Source organism: Bufo gargarizans, chromosome 5, assembly GCF_014858855.1.
Source record: "Bufo gargarizans isolate SCDJY-AF-19 chromosome 5, ASM1485885v1, whole genome shotgun sequence".
Lineage (NCBI taxonomy): Eukaryota > Metazoa > Chordata > Amphibia > Anura > Bufonidae > Bufo > Bufo gargarizans.
Window position 1 is genome coordinate 447,010,542 of NC_058084.1, and position 17,767 is coordinate 447,028,308.

The following is a 17,767-nucleotide window of genomic DNA, read 5'->3' on the forward strand; positions in this document are numbered from 1 at the left end:
ACTGTATATATATGTAAATGTGACAAGTGTATGTATCAAATCTCATACATCTCAAATACTCATATCAAATCTCATCTGCACCAAAAAACCACAAGTAACGTGCAGATTAAGGTACGGAAAAGAACAGAAATCCGGATATTTGTGCGGATGTTCTGCAGGCTTACCTGCACCTGTGGGCAGGTACCCTAAAGGAGTAACAGGCTTGCTTTTTTCATTGGTCTGTCACTCAGGAGCTAATATTAAGTGGTTGCAGTGAGCTTGCTGTACAATCGCAGCCTGCGCCTGGTCACCGTTACTTGTGAGCTCGCGCTCCACTTGCCGCTGATTGACAGTTCTACTCTACAGAATAAGCAGTAACATACGGTAAGTTCTTAACAACCACCTATTATCACTGATCCCTCTATGCTGTGTTCTATGGAATGAAAAGAGTTAAAAATTCCAAACTCTGCAGCAGGTAAAGCTGTTATTGGGTTTGTAAATCATGAGTCCCTTGTCAGACTGCCACCCTCAGTGGGGGTAGCATAAAGTTGATGACAGCTGTGCATTCTAAAAAGTAGAGGGTTAAAAGGTCACTGTACTTTCACACAATTTCATTTAATAGAGCAAATTTCTAAATCACTTCATTTAAGAAATCTGCCCCCATCCACCTGAAAGAAGCTGTAAAGTCATGGCCACTAGGGGACTCACTTCCACCTAATTTTCAGTCCACTGCCTGTTGTCAAGCAAGATCCATTCCTGGTAAAAGAGACACAGAACATGGCTGAGAGGAAGTGGGCGCGTGTCAGAGCTAGCTGAGCTTCTGAACCTGATAGAAACATTACCTATACACTGCTTCTAAAGAGCATAGATGCTCCTGTGTGTCTATAAGTCAGATATCTTCCTGCTTATCAGCTTTCTGAGCTCCTTAGAATAAATAAACATAGTGGGAAGTAAGGCAAATAAGCTTGTGGCAAATAGTACTAGCAGAAGGGAGACTCCCACTGCTTGTGAGAGAAATGCATCTAGCTGTGCAGCTGAAACAGGTACTATATGGCTGAATAAAAACATTAGCAAAGCCCAAACATAATGTCACGACCCTTGGTCATGGTCGTGACTCCTTGGGAGCCGCATGCAGTTGCCCGCGGTTTGGTGTTGTGTCAACCGCAGCTGGGGGCACTTAGTGGTTGCCTCAGGTGCGGTTGCCGCGGACAACAGGCATGCGTGCGGTTGCCCTTGGCAACGTGTTTTATGTGCACTCCCTTTGTCTGTTTGGGGTGCACGAGGTCATGTTTTGTATGCACGTAGACACCTTCCTTCACCTGCGGTTGTCCGCGGCAACGTCTGTTGTTGTGTGCATGTGGTGGCAGGGTCTCGGCCTGCTGGCTGTTCCCCAGAACTTGGTTGCCACGCATGCCGTTGCTGGCGGTAACAGGTGAGTGTGTTTGTGTGTTTTATGGATTGTGTGTACTTCCCCTTTAAGTTGGTGTTTTCCCTTTCCTGTGGTGCTGGAAGGGTTAATTCTCTTCCCAGTGTGTGTGATGTCACTGGGTGTGTTCTGACCGGTGGGTGTGGCCACTTAGGCCTATAAAGCCTCGTTCTCTGGCTTGGTTCAGTAGGTTGCTTTCAGCCAGGCATAGCTGGAGCAGCCTCCTGTATATTACCATCTACCAGTGGGGGCCTCCCTTCTGGTCATAAATCTTTGTTACACGGTGTTATCTAGGTGTGTGTGGGGTTTTGTGTTATTGCAGCTTATGGTCCAGGGTTCCTGTGTGATGTCTGGTGTGTGCTGTGTTCTTTGGTGTCTTGAACTAACAGCACCTGCACATGGGTTCCTGGTTGTTTTGTCTGTGGCAGGTGAGTGTTGTGTGGATTACTTTTGCCTGTCACTGCCATAGCTGTTTCTGTTTCCCTTTGTTGCTTGGCCTCATTAGACTCCTGTTTCTCCGTCTCCAGGAGGAACGGGCTGTCTACCCTGTTCTCTAGTTCAGGGCCGACTTGAGGGCTTGTAGGGACTATTAGGTTCCAGCGTATGAGCCCTCCTACCATCAAGGTCGGCTCATACTGACAGGAGACAGGGTCAGCGTTAGGGACGCAATAGGAGGTGACCTGCTCCCTAATTCTGTGGTCCTGGCCAAGTGGTAACCCTACCATCAACTGGCACCGCACGGCTGGGGGTTTCCCCCACCTCCAGCCGTGACACATAACTGTTCCTTCACAGTTATGATTGTACAAAGAAGCACAGCCATTATGCAAACTTATAGTAAAAAATTTAGGTATGCTTTAAAACAACATACTAACAAGGATTAACAAAGCCAAATAACAGCTTTACCTGCTGCAGAGTTGAAAATTTTTAAGTCAATTACAGAGAAGACAGTTAAGAGCGAAAAGTGGTTCTCATTAAAGGTAACCCGTCACATTGAAAATCGTATCCAAGCTGTGATCAGCATATTAAAGAACAAGAGGAGCTAAGCAGATTGATATATAGTTTTATGGGAAAATATTTACTGCGACTTGTAATTTACTTATTTATATCTGTTCTCGTTCTGGACTTTGAAGTCAGGGAGGTGGTAGGTGGTCCTGCCAGTGATTGACAGCCTTCACTCTATGAGGAGGTGGTCCTGCCAGTGATTGACAGCCTTCACTCTATGAGGAGACGGTCCTATCAGTGATTGACAGCCTTCCCTCTATGAGGAGGTGGTCCTATCAGTGATTGACAGCCTTCCCTCTGTAAGGAGACGGTCCTATCAGTGATTGACAGCCTTCCCTCTATAAGGAGGAGGTCCTATCAGTGATTGACAGCCTTCCCTCTATGAGGAGACGGTCCTATCAGTGATTGACAGCCTTCCCTCTATGAGGAGGAGGTCCTATCAGTGATTGACAGCATTCCCTCTATAAGGAGATGGTCCTATCAGTGATTGACAGCCTTCCCTCTATGAGGAGGGGGTCCTATCAGTGATTGACAGCATTCCCTCTATGAGGAGGAGGTCCTATCAGTGATTGTCAGCCTTACCTCTATGAGGAGGGGGTCCTATCAGTGATTGACAGCCTTCTCTCTATGAGGAGGAGGTCCTATCAGTGATTGACAGCCTTCCCTCTATGAGGAGGAGGTCCTATCAGTGATTGACAGCTATCTCTATATACACAGTCATAGAGGGAAGGCTGTCAATCACTGATAGGACCTCCTCCTCATAGAGAGAAGGCTGTCAATCACTGATAGGACCTCCTCCTCATAGAGAGAAGGCTGTCAATCACTAATAGGACCTCCTCCTCATAGAGGGAAGGCTGTCAATCACTGATAGGACCTCCTCCTCATAGAGGGAAGGCTGTCAATCACTGATTGATCCACCTTCTGAACTTCAAAGCCCAGGATGAGCACAGATATAAATAAGTAAATTACAAGTTAAACTGAATCTTTTCCCATAAAATGATACATCAATCTGCTCAACTTCTCCTGCTCTATAATATGCTACCTGCAGATTACCCTGCGTTTTGAAGATGACAGATTCCCTTTAAACATATTACAACCACCATAAGACCTAGTTTTGCTACTTATAACACATTTAGCTCAGCTACATCTCTACTTACTGACTCACAGATTAACAAAATTTTAAAAGAACCTGAACTTTGCTGCTACGTATTGGCTTGGAAAGAAGAAGGAAAAGCAAGCAAAAAATGTCACAGAAATTTGAAAGGTCAAAGGCATTTGAGGCACTAAATGCAACTCCAGATGCAGGCTAAATTCAGTTTAGATAGATATTTTTGGGTAAATGAGCAAACTTCACTAGTGTTCAGGTGCCAAAGAGGTGAAAGTGGCTAATATCCTTGCAGTCTTGTCTGCAACACAATTGCTAAGGGCGGTTATTATGTATTGACAAATTATTTAGATCTTGATGGGCTTTACTATAAATGGCTGCAAACTAAAAACTGGAATCCCAAAGTCCAGCAGAAGATAACCCTATATGGACTGACTTTGGAGACAATCACTTTTCACACATAATAGTTATTATTGATTATTTATTCTTAAGGTGTAGTCATAACAATTATTACAATGTAATTTAGACTAAGATACATAGATGACAGATGATAGATAGATAGATAGATAGATAGATAGATAGATAGATAGATAGATAGATAATAGAGCGATAGATTCCACACTGAAACAATGAATCTGTAACGATATTTTCCTCCACTAGATGGAGACTGTGAGGGGTAATACATTCCACATATATAAATGTCTGTCTATATCTGGAATGCTGTATACTAAATGCTGAATGTTATTTCGTAGGTTCCTCTTTTGTCCGGCTCGGTCTGGTTCTTTTGCTTTCATGTAATACAGAATGGCATTCTGCGCTGTGCCTGCCTCTGTTATCACTGGCAGAGAATCGTGTAGCTTTCACTAAGGCGCTACATGGCAGGAATATCAATGGGATGGTAATAGCTGTGGGTGACTGCTGCGGCTCTGCTGGATGGCTGCCAGTGTCGCTGAGCTTAGACTGTTACATGCCTTCTTCAGAGATATGTAGTAATTGTACATTAAACTAGGCAAGTACGTAGGAAAAAAGTACCCCTTGATGGCCTCTATATCTAGTAGTATTATTCCATATAGCAACAGTCTCCAACCTCTATCTGTGGCTGATGCGAGACTACAACACCCAATGTGTTCTGACAGCTGTCTTTCCCCATTTCGAATATTATTAAAGGGGTTGGCTCATCTCAGAAATTGATGGCAAGTTGCTAGGATTTGCCATCATTGTCAGATAGATGAGGGTCCCAGAATGTGGCCCCCTAAGTGAAGAAGAGCCCACCGTGCATGTGCAGGGCGTTCCGCATTCATCAATATGCGAGCACGCTTAGCTATTTTCAGAAGTCCATTAGGGGTGAATGGAGAGCGCACCCGTTCCATTTACCACTATGGGACTGCTGAAAATAGCGAACTAACAAGCGGCTAGAACTCCTACAGCGGTAAACGGAGGGTGGTCGCGCAGGAGCGGCTGCTCTCCGTTCAGTTCAAGGGCCCTATTTTCCAGATAGGAGCAGGCCCCAGGGGTGGGACCTGCACCTATCTAACATTTATGGCATATCCTAGCAAAAAAACATCAATTTCTGAGCTGAGCCAACCCATTTAAAGGGGTTGTCTCACTTCAGCAAGTGTCATTTATCACGTAGAGGAAGTGAATACAAGGCACTTACTAATGTATTGTTAGTATCCATATTGCCTCCTTTGCTGGCTGGATTCATTTTTCTTTCATGTTCTAACTGCTCGTTTTCATGGTTACGACCACCCTCCATTTAGTGGTGGTCGTGCTTGCACACTATAGGACAGAGTGTCGGCCTCTCTGGTGTCTGTTTTTTTCTATAGTTTGCAAGCACGACCACCACTGATGGATTGCAGGGTGGTCGTAACCATGGAAACGAGCAGTGTATAATGTGCTGGAAAAATGAATCAACACAGCAAAGGACAAAGACAATATGGACAACACAATACATTAGAAAGTGGCTTGTATTAGCCTTGTCTACTTGATAAATGCTATTTGCTGAAGTGAGAGCGCCCCTTTAAGCTTGCATCTAGTAGTAATTCCAGCGGGGTAGCTATAGGGCTCGTTACATACCCCTTCCCTAAGAAAGATATAATAGTGCCCCGAGTTCAGCTTTCAGAGGGAATCTTTGATCCAAAGGTCCAGTTGGTAAATATTTGTATTAAAGAATACTTAAAGGGAATACTTAAAGGGTAGTCCACTCAAAGGGTCTCCAAAAGATAAACGAATGGGCTGCGTCTGGAGCACCTGACACAACCCAAGGACAAGTGTGGCATTGCTCGGAAGCAGAAAAAAAAAGCAGACGTTTCTTTGCTAAAAAGATCCCAAAACATACATGTGCAGATTGTGAAAGGCAGAGCGTGGAGGATACACCGTCCCTGCTCTTTGTTAGTTAGGTACACCACTTCCTCTTTGGGGGGGGGGGAGGGGTGGCATATTTAAACTGAGGAAGACATTTCACACTGACTCATAAATACTCATCTCTGTAAAGTAAGACATATTTCTTTTACGTTCCACCGCGTTCCAGAAAGAACAGATTACAACCTATCGAAAAGGTAAGGGGCAATCAACTACTATGCTGCTGCTACTATGGCAGCTGATGTGTCGTACGTGAAAAGGCATGACGCCAGCTCCCATATTGGAGGAGACCTCAGTGGCTGGAGATTTCTCTGATATGTTCTAGAAAGAATTCTTTACAGTAAGGGCGCGTTCACACCACCGTATGCATATTACGCTCTGCAAAATGCAGGTCTGCAAAAAACACAGATAACAGCCATATTGTGTCCAGTTTTTTTTTTTTTGCAGACCCATTGTAACAATGCCTAATCTTGTCCGTAAAACATTCTCTTTTGGGGGGAGGCGGCCGCAGAACGGACATACCGATGCAGAATTCACATCGCATTTTTTGCAGCCCCGTTGAAATAAATGGGTCTACAAAAAATGCAGATTGGATACGGAGCAAAAAATACGGTCGTGTCAATGCGGCCTAAGAGTAATGACCTCGTAGAGTACAGGATGCACTAAAAATGTTATGTTTCTTGGGAGACTCTCCTAAACTTTTTTCTAAATGTATACTTATAGATAGCAGGAATCTTCTGTTGAGATTGAGCTTGTATGCAGCAATGCCATTGTATGAAGTACAAAGGGTTCTTTGCAGTAAGAGCTTTCATGCTTTAAAGTTGGCTACAATGGACATCATCTTCTGAATGACTGGTGGTTATGGTTTGGCCTCTGAAGGTTGTCTTTTTGGACAATTCATCTATAAGAGAAATCCTAGAATGGTCTCTGGTCTGCTCGTGGCTTCCATTGATGGGATACAGATTGATAACTTTGCTACAACTTTGCAACTACAGCGTCTGAAAATGACCAAAGATATCCCACATGGCGGGCTAACTTTTCCACAGATATCTGCTTTTGGCTTTTCCACAGATTTGATAGCAAGGCACCACCGACCATCAGAAAACGGTCTAAATTAGACTTTTCAACCGACCAAGTCCTCTATGGCCAGTGTTTGGCTCCTTTAAGGGTGTGTTCACATGTGGAAAACTTTTTTTTTGCAAAAGTTTCTGCTGCAGAAGCTTGAAATCTGCCATGTGCAAACACAGAATCTAAAGGGAGACTGTATTCAAGTATACAGGGTCATAAGAAAACTTGGCACATTCCGCATAGTATTATCTTTAGTCTTTCTTCCTAACAGTCTTTTACCTTCTGTTCTATGACCACACAATACCAGCATATATGATCATAAAGCCCAGTGGTGGCTGAACTGTTACTCTAATAGACTGAAGACATTTCACTCCATTTGTGCCTCTGCTGAATCAGGGCAGCGAAGGGTTAACTTATTATGGTCAATCTTAAACATGAATATTTAAGAGCTTTGCATTTTACATTATGCGGCGGTTGATGAAGTGGATAATTAGTACTCACTCCTCAAATGCTCAGCATAATTAACCCTTAACCTCATGTATATAAAGAAGGAATTGATACTAAGTGTGAATACAAATGGAGGATTGTATGATTAAAGGGGTTATCCGATATCTAAAATTCCCTCCCAATTCCCGGGATTATACTTACCGGGCGATGGGGGGAGCAGCCAATAGCAGGCCGCGACGGGGATGAGTCCCATTGAGGCTGGTCAACTTTGCAGCCTGCTATTGGCTTCTCCTCCCGTCGTTAATCCGAGCGACGGGGAGATGCAGGGATCCAGAGAGATGCGGGTGCCGGGTAGCAGGTAATTATAATCCATACAAGGGGCCCAGGAATTAAGGGGAAAATTTTAGATATCGGCTAACCCTTTAAGGATATGGTAACTTGTGGACTTTAGATCTAGAGCTGCTGAGGCCACAGCTATGGAGTACAGGGCTGCTGTAGGGCAGGTGATGCTTCCACTTGTGATGTGGGATGTGATTAATCTCCATTGCCACATGGCTACAATGTGGCAACACTGTTTCCTATTGCCTGATAAAAGATACATTATAGGGTGGAGCAATTTTCCTATATACTCATTGAGAAAAGAAAATGTAATAACTAAGCACCTAGAAGGAATTGAATGAAACTTTCTCTGTGTGAATGTAATGATTATATACGTATGTAAGAGATACAATACTAGAGCGAAAGGAGAGGTTTATTGGGGAAAAATTTACAATAGATAGACAGTTCTAGGACCCTGTTGGGCCACCTGTAGCCTGGATACAAGATGAGATACGGCCTCTAGCCTGGATACAAGATGAGATACGGCCTCTAGCCTGGATACAAGATGATATATGGCCTCTAGCCTGGATACAAGATGAGATACGGCCTCTAGCCTGGATACAAGATGAGATACGGCCTCTAGCCTGGATACAAGATGAGATGCAACCTGTAGCCTGGATACAAGATGATATATGGCCTCTAGCCTGGATACAAGATGAGATACAGCCTCTAGCCTGGATACAAGATGAGATACGGCCTCTAGCCTGGATACAGGATGAAATACAGCCTCTAGCCTGGATACAAGATTAGATGCAGCCTCTAGCCTGGATACAAGATGATATATGGCCTCTAGCCTGGATACAAGATGAAATACAGCCTCTAGCCTGGATACAAGATGAGATGCAGCCTCTAGCCTGGATACAACATGATATATGGCCTCTAGCCTGGATACAAGATGATATATGGCCTCTAGCCTGGTTACAAGATGAGATGCGGTCTCTAGCCTGGTTACAAGATGAGATACAGCCTCTAGCCTGGATACAAGATGAGATACGGCCTCTAGCCTGGATACAAGATGAAATACAGCCTCTAGCCTGGATACAAGATGAGATACAGCCTCTAGCCTGGATACAAGATGAGATACGGTTTCTAGCCTGGTTACAAGATGGGATACAGCCTCTAGCCTGGATACAAGATGAGATACAGTCTCTAGCCTGGATACAAGATGAGATACAGCCTCTAGCCTGGATACAAGATGGGATACAGCCTCTAGCCTGGATACAAGAGGATATATGGCCTCTAGCCTGGATACAAGATGAGATACGGCCTCTAGCCTGGATACAAGATGAGATACGAACTCTAGCCTGTGGAACATTTGCCCCCAGATGTTGCAGATGAGCCTGTAGATCCTACACACTCGTAGGTTGCTGAAGCTGATTTACTGTTCGATTGGTGATATATCTAATGACCAGGCAGCCAAGGAAGTGTTGTAATCTGGTGGAGAGATTCCTGGGAAACCCTTGCTGTGTGTGGGGGCTAGTGTTGATCACGAATATTCAAATTGCTAATTTTTATCGCGAATATCGGCACTTCGAAATTTGCGAATATTTAGAATATAGTGAAATATATTCGTAATTTTGAATATTCGAGATTTTTTTTTAAACAGTACACATGATCCCTCCCTGCTTCTAGCTTGTGTGCCAATTGCAAATTTTTCAATTGCCGATTTCCGCAATCAAGAAAAAAATGACTGGAGATAACGAATTCTCAAATTTGTGAATACCGTATTTTTCGCCCCATAAGACGCACTTTTCCCCCCCAAAAGTGGGGGGAAAGTGCCCCTGCATCTTATGGGGCGAATGCTGGCAATTTACATCGCAGTCTGCGATGTATTAGTGAGGAGGGAGGAGGGGCTGTAGTAGGCGGGGAGAGCGGCGGGGCCGTGCAGGCACTGTACTCTGGCCCCGCCGCTCAGTATGTACTGTAATTATACGTAGTGTTAATCATAATATCTAAACTGAATAATGATGTGCTCCCCCTGTGCTTACCAGTACATGTCAAGCTCCTGTAGTAAGCACTAGCAGCTAGCAAGCAGGTGGGGCGGCCGTAACTCACTGAGGTCACGTGCCTGCTCCACCTACTTCATTCATACAGTAGGCGGAGCAGGCACGTGACCTCAGTGAGTTATGGCCGCCCGGCCTGCCTGCTAGCTGCTAGTGCTTACTACAGGAGCGTGACATGTGTAACGGTAAGCACATGGGGAGCGCATCATTATTCAGTTTAGATATTATGATTAACACTACGTATAATACAGTACATACTGAGCGGCGGGGACAGAGTACAGTGCCTGCCCTCCCCCGCCGCTCTCCCCGCCTACTACAGTCCCTCCCTAGGAATCTGTGGATAGGATAATGATGGGGGGGTCTGTGGATGGGACTGTTATGGGGGATCTGTGGATGACACATATAGCAGTGTCATCCACAGATCCACCACCCTATAACAGTGCCATCCACAGATCCCCCCATCATAATACCATCCACAGATCCCCCCACCATCATAATGCCATTCACAGACCCCCCCCCCACCATCATAATGCCATTCACAGACCCCCCCCCCCATCATAATGCCATCCACAGATCCCCCCACCATCATAATGCCATCCACAGATCCTCCCACCATCATAATGCCATCCACAGATCCCCCCCACCACCATAATGCCATCCACAGATTCCCCCCACTATTATAATGCCATCCACAGACCCCCCCCCATCATAATGCCATCCATAGCTGCCCCATAACAGTGCCATCCACAAATCCCCCCCATAACAGTGCCATCCACAAATCCCCCCCCCATAACAGTGCATCATCCACAGATCCCCCATAATAGTGTCATGCACAGACTGCCATTAGTTCAACCCCACCAAAAGCACACCTTTTGGTTAAAAATATTTTTTTCTTATTTTCCTCCTCAAAAACCTAGGTGCGTCTTATGGGCCGGTGCGTCTTATAGTGCGAAAAATACGGTCACAAATTTGAATATTGCCCCTGCCGCTCATCACTAGTGGGGGCGAGCATTATCCTGTTGAAATATGCCAGCTGGAAGCCCTGCCATGAGAGAAACACATGGGGCCAGAGGATGTCCTGCACATATCACTGAGCTGTTAGTGTCCCTTGTATCACTACTAGAAGTGACCGACTGTCGAAGGTGATGGCTCTTCTTATCACGCCAGCAGTTGGAGCAGTGTGTCACTGCACAGCGAAGGCAGGATTGAAGCGCTCACCACAAGGTCTCCATACATCCCACTGGTAACAACCAGTTGCCAATTCATTAAAAATCTTCTAGTGGCAATAATTGAGGGACGGAACAACATAGATGATCAAAAATCTTTACTGCAGGGGGAATAAAATTATTCGGTAAAAAGACATGTCAGGAGAGGTCTTCAAAGATTACACATTAGCTCTGTGACCGGGCAAAGGATGCTGGGAGATTACAGATCTGAAGCCTTGCATCTGCGCAATATTAGTAATGTAATGTGCAATAATAATAATGTAGCTTGCATTCAATATTAGTAATGCAATGCTGTAATCAACTGCTTATGCAGTATGTGTTCTGAGCTGTTATACGGTTCTATGTATTTTCCACCAACCCTAATCCTTCTCATGTATAACACATAATGCTTAAAGGGTTTCCCCATCTGAAAGAACACTTTTCTAAATGAGGACCCGCTGGCTGTCAGCTGGTCAGCAGGGGTCTGACAGGCAGGAGTTGCTGGCATCCACAGCTTTTCAACGGTGACCACTACAGGAGTAATGAAGTATTACATGGCCCTAATAGCGCACATGGACAGGGGTTGCCTACATGAGAAACCCTACATTAAAAACGTGTAGAAATAATAAAATTCCTTAATAATTCATCCACGTAGTTCCAGCTTTACATATGAAAACCAGGTAAGGAGCCTTCATTTCTACTTCTCTGTCCTGTAATGGGAACCACCTAAAAAAAAGTTCTGCAAATTTCCTAATCATCTCATTCCAAAAAGTTATTTCAAATGCCTATAAACACAGACACTATTATAGAAGAAAGAGGCAGAGGTTCTACGAGGCATAGTGAGTATTCAGCTCACATTGAGGTACTGTAGTGTGAGAGTGCAGGAAATGTGCACTGTGATGAGAGATAACAGGAGCGCCGCCCGCGGCTCAACGCACCAACAAACTCCTTTAAATGATCAAAGGGGAACTCCTATTGCACACTATTAGAAAAACATGCAGTTTTTTTTTTCTTTCAAAAACATCACCACACCCTTCTACATGTTATGTCTGAGACTGCAGCTCATAAAACCACTTAAGAAACGTTGCACTTACTTAATTTTTCTTAGAGCTCCCTACAGACTACCTAGATTGCTATGGGCCCATACTGTATCTCTATATGCCTCTGGTTCTATATGCATCAAGCTCAGGAAGGGGAGAGGAGGATGTGAGTGGTGGTTGTGGCCCTGAGAGGCGCAGTAGTACTCTCTCTAGCACTCTCTGCAGTGAATAGAGGGCGCACCCTTTCTTCCTAGTATTGAGGCTCCTGCTTGGTGGTAGTTGGGGTGTCCTTGATGTATGGTCTGAGTGAAAGACAGGAGGGTGAAAAGCTGCCACCAGAGACGACTGGCACACCTGCCGAACTTAACGTGTACATGTATGGGCGAATCGGGAGGGAGTCCAGAGAGATAAGTTAAGTTTGGCAGGTGTGCCAGTCACCTCTGGTGGCAGCTTATCACCCTCCTGCCTTGCACACTGTCCATACACCAAGGAAACCCCAACTAAGACCAAGCAAGAGCCTCAATACCAGGGTGTGCCCCAAGGGAAGAAAGGGTGCACCCTCCATTTATTGCAGGGATCACTAGAAAGAAGACTCCCACTGTGAGTGGTGAGTACTACTACACCTCTCAGGGCCACAACCAACACTCACATCCTCCTCTCCCCTTCCTGGGCTCGATGCATATGGTACCAGAGGCATATAGAGATACAGTATGGGCCCATAGCAATCTAGGGAGCTTTAAGAAAAATGAAGTAAGCACACGAGTTTCTTAAGTAGATTGGAGTGAGCTGCAGTATCAGACACAACATGTGGATGAGTGTGGTGATGTTTTTGAAAAAAAGCATGCATGTTTTTCTAATACTAATACCGTAGAATATTGTTAAAATAGGAGTTCCCCTTTGATATGTAATCGTCCGGCTGCCAGCTATTGAGTGTGTATGGCTGCCTTAGGGCTCATGCACATGAGCGTAATGGCTCCGTGTTGCAGACCACAAAATTGAGGTCCGCAATGCATGGGCACCCATTGACTTGAATGGGTCTGTGATCCTCAAGGATACGACCAAAGATATACATAACATGTTCTATCTTTTGCGGAGCGGAGGACATTCATAAAGCAGCATAAGGACGCGTCCGTTCTCAATGTGGTGTTCACACACAAACTTCCCGGAAACCAGGAGTAAACCCATTAAAGGGGGCTAAATCTGTGGAAGTACCATAGAAAGTACTGAAAACGGGACAAGTAACAACCATGCTCTCAGACTGGCAAGCCTTTCCAAAACATCTATAGGTATGTATATCCCACTAACTTTATAGCCGCTTGTAGTTTTATTTTATCTTATTTTTTACTAATAATGCGAGAGCTCCGCATTTAGGGACCTGGATCATCTAATGTATTACATTTTAAATGTAAGGTTTTAATAATATATAAATTGTATATTATTCCTTGTGTAGAAATTTTTTGAACTTATAGACTTTTGTATGTATCGGGGGGATTTAATAAAAGTCGCAAATAAATTACTGTGAGCCAGCCAAGTTTATTTTGTAAGTGTTTGTTATATCTATAGGTATGTGTTCTTAGAGAGTGATCTTGGGGTGTGTCCCATTTTTCTGTCCACTATATCCTTCTTTTTCCCCTATTACCAACAGCAGACAGCCACTATGCGAAGGGGCAGAAGTAGACATGATAATGCTCTCATGTATTCTGTGTTAGCTGTTTGAGCCAAATGGTACAACTTTCTTTGGTCTAATCCCTCAATGTGTAGGGGCCAGGGGCAGGTTATGTCAGGTACTTCAGTTATGGCACTGTTGTAAAAGAAGAGAGTCCAAAACTGCTGAATACGCCTTGTCCTACTTTTTTGTGAACAGACGTTAAGCATACTGGTAACAGTTCTCTCAGTATGCTTGAGGACACAGTTCTCTAACAAAGTGTTGCACAATTGTCATGGTGGTTATCAATCCTCGGCCTGGGGCTCAAGCATCACATGGCTCAACTGAGGCCGTTCTCGGCCCACCACAGTGCTTTGAACCTTCCACACAACTACTAACAGTAGCTGACATGTTCTAAGGGTGAGAACCTCCCAGGCGCAAATTCTCCAGGCCTCCCACTCTAGGCCAACCCATCCCTCTCTGGTTGACCTCTCCCACAGGTTCTTAAGTAGGTTCCGCTACCTTGGTGCCACCACATCTGCAACAGTTACAGTGGTTACAGCAGCTTACACCTTACACACTTTACAGGCTGAACCTCTGTGGTCATGTGCCACTTGAGGACACGTCACAGCCGGTGAATGGTTGACCACAGATGGGACATCACACTTCTGGTACACTGGGGACTGGAAGGAGTGGGCACAGGAGCCTCAGCGTTGGAACATAGCAGCAGGAAATAGATGAGCGCAGTTTTTTCTTTATAAAGCACTTTTCAGTGCTGGTGCAAGATTTTGGACAACTCCTTTGCTGCCACCCCCTTACAAGTGTCAATATATCATTTATATCCCAGCATATTTTGGTCACAGATTCATTTTAATAGGGTAGTCCCCATTTCCGCAAATAAATGCCATTCTTTGTACAATTTTCCAATATACTTAGTTATTTAGACAACCTACCCCACAAAAAAGGAATAAAATAATGCCCTATGACAGCACAAGGAGTGGGTATCAATGCAAGAGTGAGATCTGCGGAAAATCCGCAACGTAAAAGTAACACATGCAGATTTTGGTGCAGATTTGGTGCTGAAATGCACAGAATTCCGCATGAAAAAAACGCTCAGAATTTCTGCATCACTCGCGCTTGTGTTCAGGTAGCCTTAGGCTAGGGCTACACTGAGATCATTGGCCAGGCAAAATTTAGGCCGGGTTGACATGAGAATGAATAGCTGCGGATGTTCTGCAGCATTGTACAGCATCAGCAAAGTGGATAAGAATTTATGAATTCTCATCCACACGTTGCGTTAAAAAAAAACACAGCGAAAAAGGTGTCGCATTGTGGATTTGAAAATATGCAACGTGTCAATATATACAGCGGATTTGAAATCTGAAACGTGTCATAATATACAGCGGATTTGCAGAGTTCAGCCTTTGCAATGGAAATACACTAGCTTTTCTGCTGCAAAAACCGCAAGTAATACATACAGCCTTTTTGCGTTTTTTGCAAAAACGCTGGATTTTCAGTCACTTGTGAACCCAGCCTTAGATTGCAAATGTTGTACTACCAGTCAGAACTAATGATAGTTTATGTGGTTACATAGAAATCCAGCAGAATTGGATTTCTGCCAACAGTCGGGTTGTCTTGCTGGTCACAACACGACCCAATCCAGGATAAAGTATGAGGGCTCATGCATACGACCGTATTTTGGATCCACGTCCGATCTGCACTTTTTGCGGATTGCACAAGGGCCCATTAATTTCTATGGATCCGTGTGTCCATTCCACAAAAAGATAGAAAATGTCCTATTCTTGGCAGGAAAATGCAGACCACAGACCCGATGAGTTCAGAAAAATGGACGTCACACGGACGTCAACCATGCTTTGCAGATCCCTGTTTTGCAGAAAGCAAAACGGATATGGTTGCGTGCACGAGGCCTAAAAGAAGAAGTTGCAACTTTTCTGTATTTTGGACCCATTTCTGGCTTTAGATATACAAGTTCCAGCACTGCCGCTCTTCAAACTGGAAACTTTATTGAAGTAAACTCTTGCAATAAAAACTTTCTTTTTTTGATGCGTTTCGGGCAACGCTAGCCCTTTGTCAAAAAAATCTAAAAAATCAAGCAAAGTACATGTTTGGAGATTGACCAACCAGTCAAAGACTAGCACTTCATTAGTCCGGTGGGAATTAACCAACCAACCAGAGGCTAAGCACCTCATTATTCCAAAATAGGAAACACCTGAGATAGGAATCAACATTGAAAACTCTCCGATATACAACCATTCAAACATCAATAGAACGTATTTTTTAAATATCTTATAATAGCAAAAAAATAAAACTTGCTGATAATCATTAAACCTGCATAACATTAATAATAATAAATGACATCCAGTCTTTAGTTTAAACCTGCTGGAAACCTGGTTTCCGACATAAAAATCCAGTAGGTTTCTCTTGCTAGTATATGATCTCCATCCCTTTGTGGTCTAAACACTCTTTCTATTCCACAAAAGGTGAATGAAGATAAATCGCCCTTGTGGACATCAGAAAAGTGCGTAGACACTGCAGAGACATTCAGGGCCTTTTCATTATTCACGTCAGACGAATGCTTTCGTATCCTCGTTTTAAGGGTATTTGTAGTGCATCCCACATACTGCAACTTACAAGAATTACTGTTAATACAACAAATTTGGTGTTGCAATTCATATATGAGAATATCTTGTAATTGTTATTTGTATTGAATGACGTGAAAGTTTCAGTATGTGGGATGCACTACAAATACCCTTCAAACTTTGTCTGATGTGAATAATGAAAAGGCCCTGAATGTCTCTGCAGTGTCTACACACTTTTCTGATGTCCACAAGGGCGATTTATCTTCATTCACCTGTTGTGGAATAGAAAGAGTGTTTAGACCACAAAGGGGTGGAGATCATAGAAGAAAATTACTAGTAGCAAGAGTAACCTACTGGATTTTTATGTTGGAAACCAGGGTTCCAGAAGGTTTAAACAAAAGACTGGATGTCATTTATTATTATTAATGTTATGCAGGTTTAATGATTATCAGCAAGTTTTATTTTTATTTTTTGCTATTATAAGATATTTAAAAAAATACATTCTATTGATGTTTGAATGATTGTATATCCAAGAGTTTTCAATGTTGATTCCTATCTCAGGTGTTTCCTATTTTGGAATAATGAGGTGCTAGCCTCTGGTTGGTTGGTTAATTCCCACAGGACTAACGACTTGCTAGTCTTTGACTGGTTGGTCAATCTCCAAACATGTACTTTAATTGTAACTTTGTTTGATTGTTTTTATTCTTTTGACAAAGGGCTAGAGTTGCCCGAAACACGTAAAGAAAAGAGTTTTTATTGCAAGAGTATACTTCAATAAAGTTTCCAGTTTGAAGAGCGGCTAGTGCTGGAATTTGTATATCTAGTCTCAGGAGTCTCTACTCACCATGACATACCTCGGTCCTGTATTGATGCTGGTAAGGGGCGATCTCCCCCTCGTTTGTTCATTTCTGGCTTTGGCTTACAAATCCTGAAGCAACATACTGACCAAATTACTGCCACATGACTGTGGTCCGAACAAAGCAGGTTCCTATAGGAAGATCCCAAGCGGTGTGCTCGAAAAGTACAAAGAACCGAGGCAGAAAGTATATTAGAAAATACAAAAAATTCTAGTAAATGCTGAAAATGGAATAGCCCTTTAAAAACACATAATTTGTAGAAGATGTGCAATAAATAGTAACATCTGACAGTTCTGAATATATAGAGATAAGGTCTAGTTCTGCTTCTCTTACAGTGGAAGCAATCAGTGTATTTAACGTGACCTGGGTTTCAGTAGGGCCCGACCTTTTGGACAGTTTTACCTAAACATGTCATTTCCCCTTACACCATCGCTAGCGCTGATCTCTCACACTTCCCTTCATTTCCTCATTGCTTAATGGACAGCGGAGCTTCTGCCTTTAACCCATTCGTGACTAGTGAGGTTCTACCAAAAGCTGCACCCAAGCGAAGGAAAATCCCGTGCAAGGATGATGTTAATGGCTATATAAGAGAGGCCACGTGAAACTCCAGATGAAAGTGAGAACTGAAACTGAGAATTTGGGAATAATGGA

General features: G+C 43.7%; 1 protein-coding gene across 1 annotated transcript in view; it reads left to right on the forward strand.

Moving 5' to 3' along the window:
• Positions 1–5,952: 5,952 nt before the first annotated feature.
• LOC122938097 (amyloid beta precursor protein binding family B member 1 interacting protein) overlaps positions 5,953–17,767 on the forward strand; it is a 151,859-nt gene continuing 140,044 nt past the window's right edge. The window contains exon 1 of the mRNA XM_044293407.1: positions 5,953–6,070. The gene's annotated coding sequence lies outside the window, so the exon portion shown is untranslated. The remainder of the gene's footprint in view (positions 6,071–17,767) is intronic.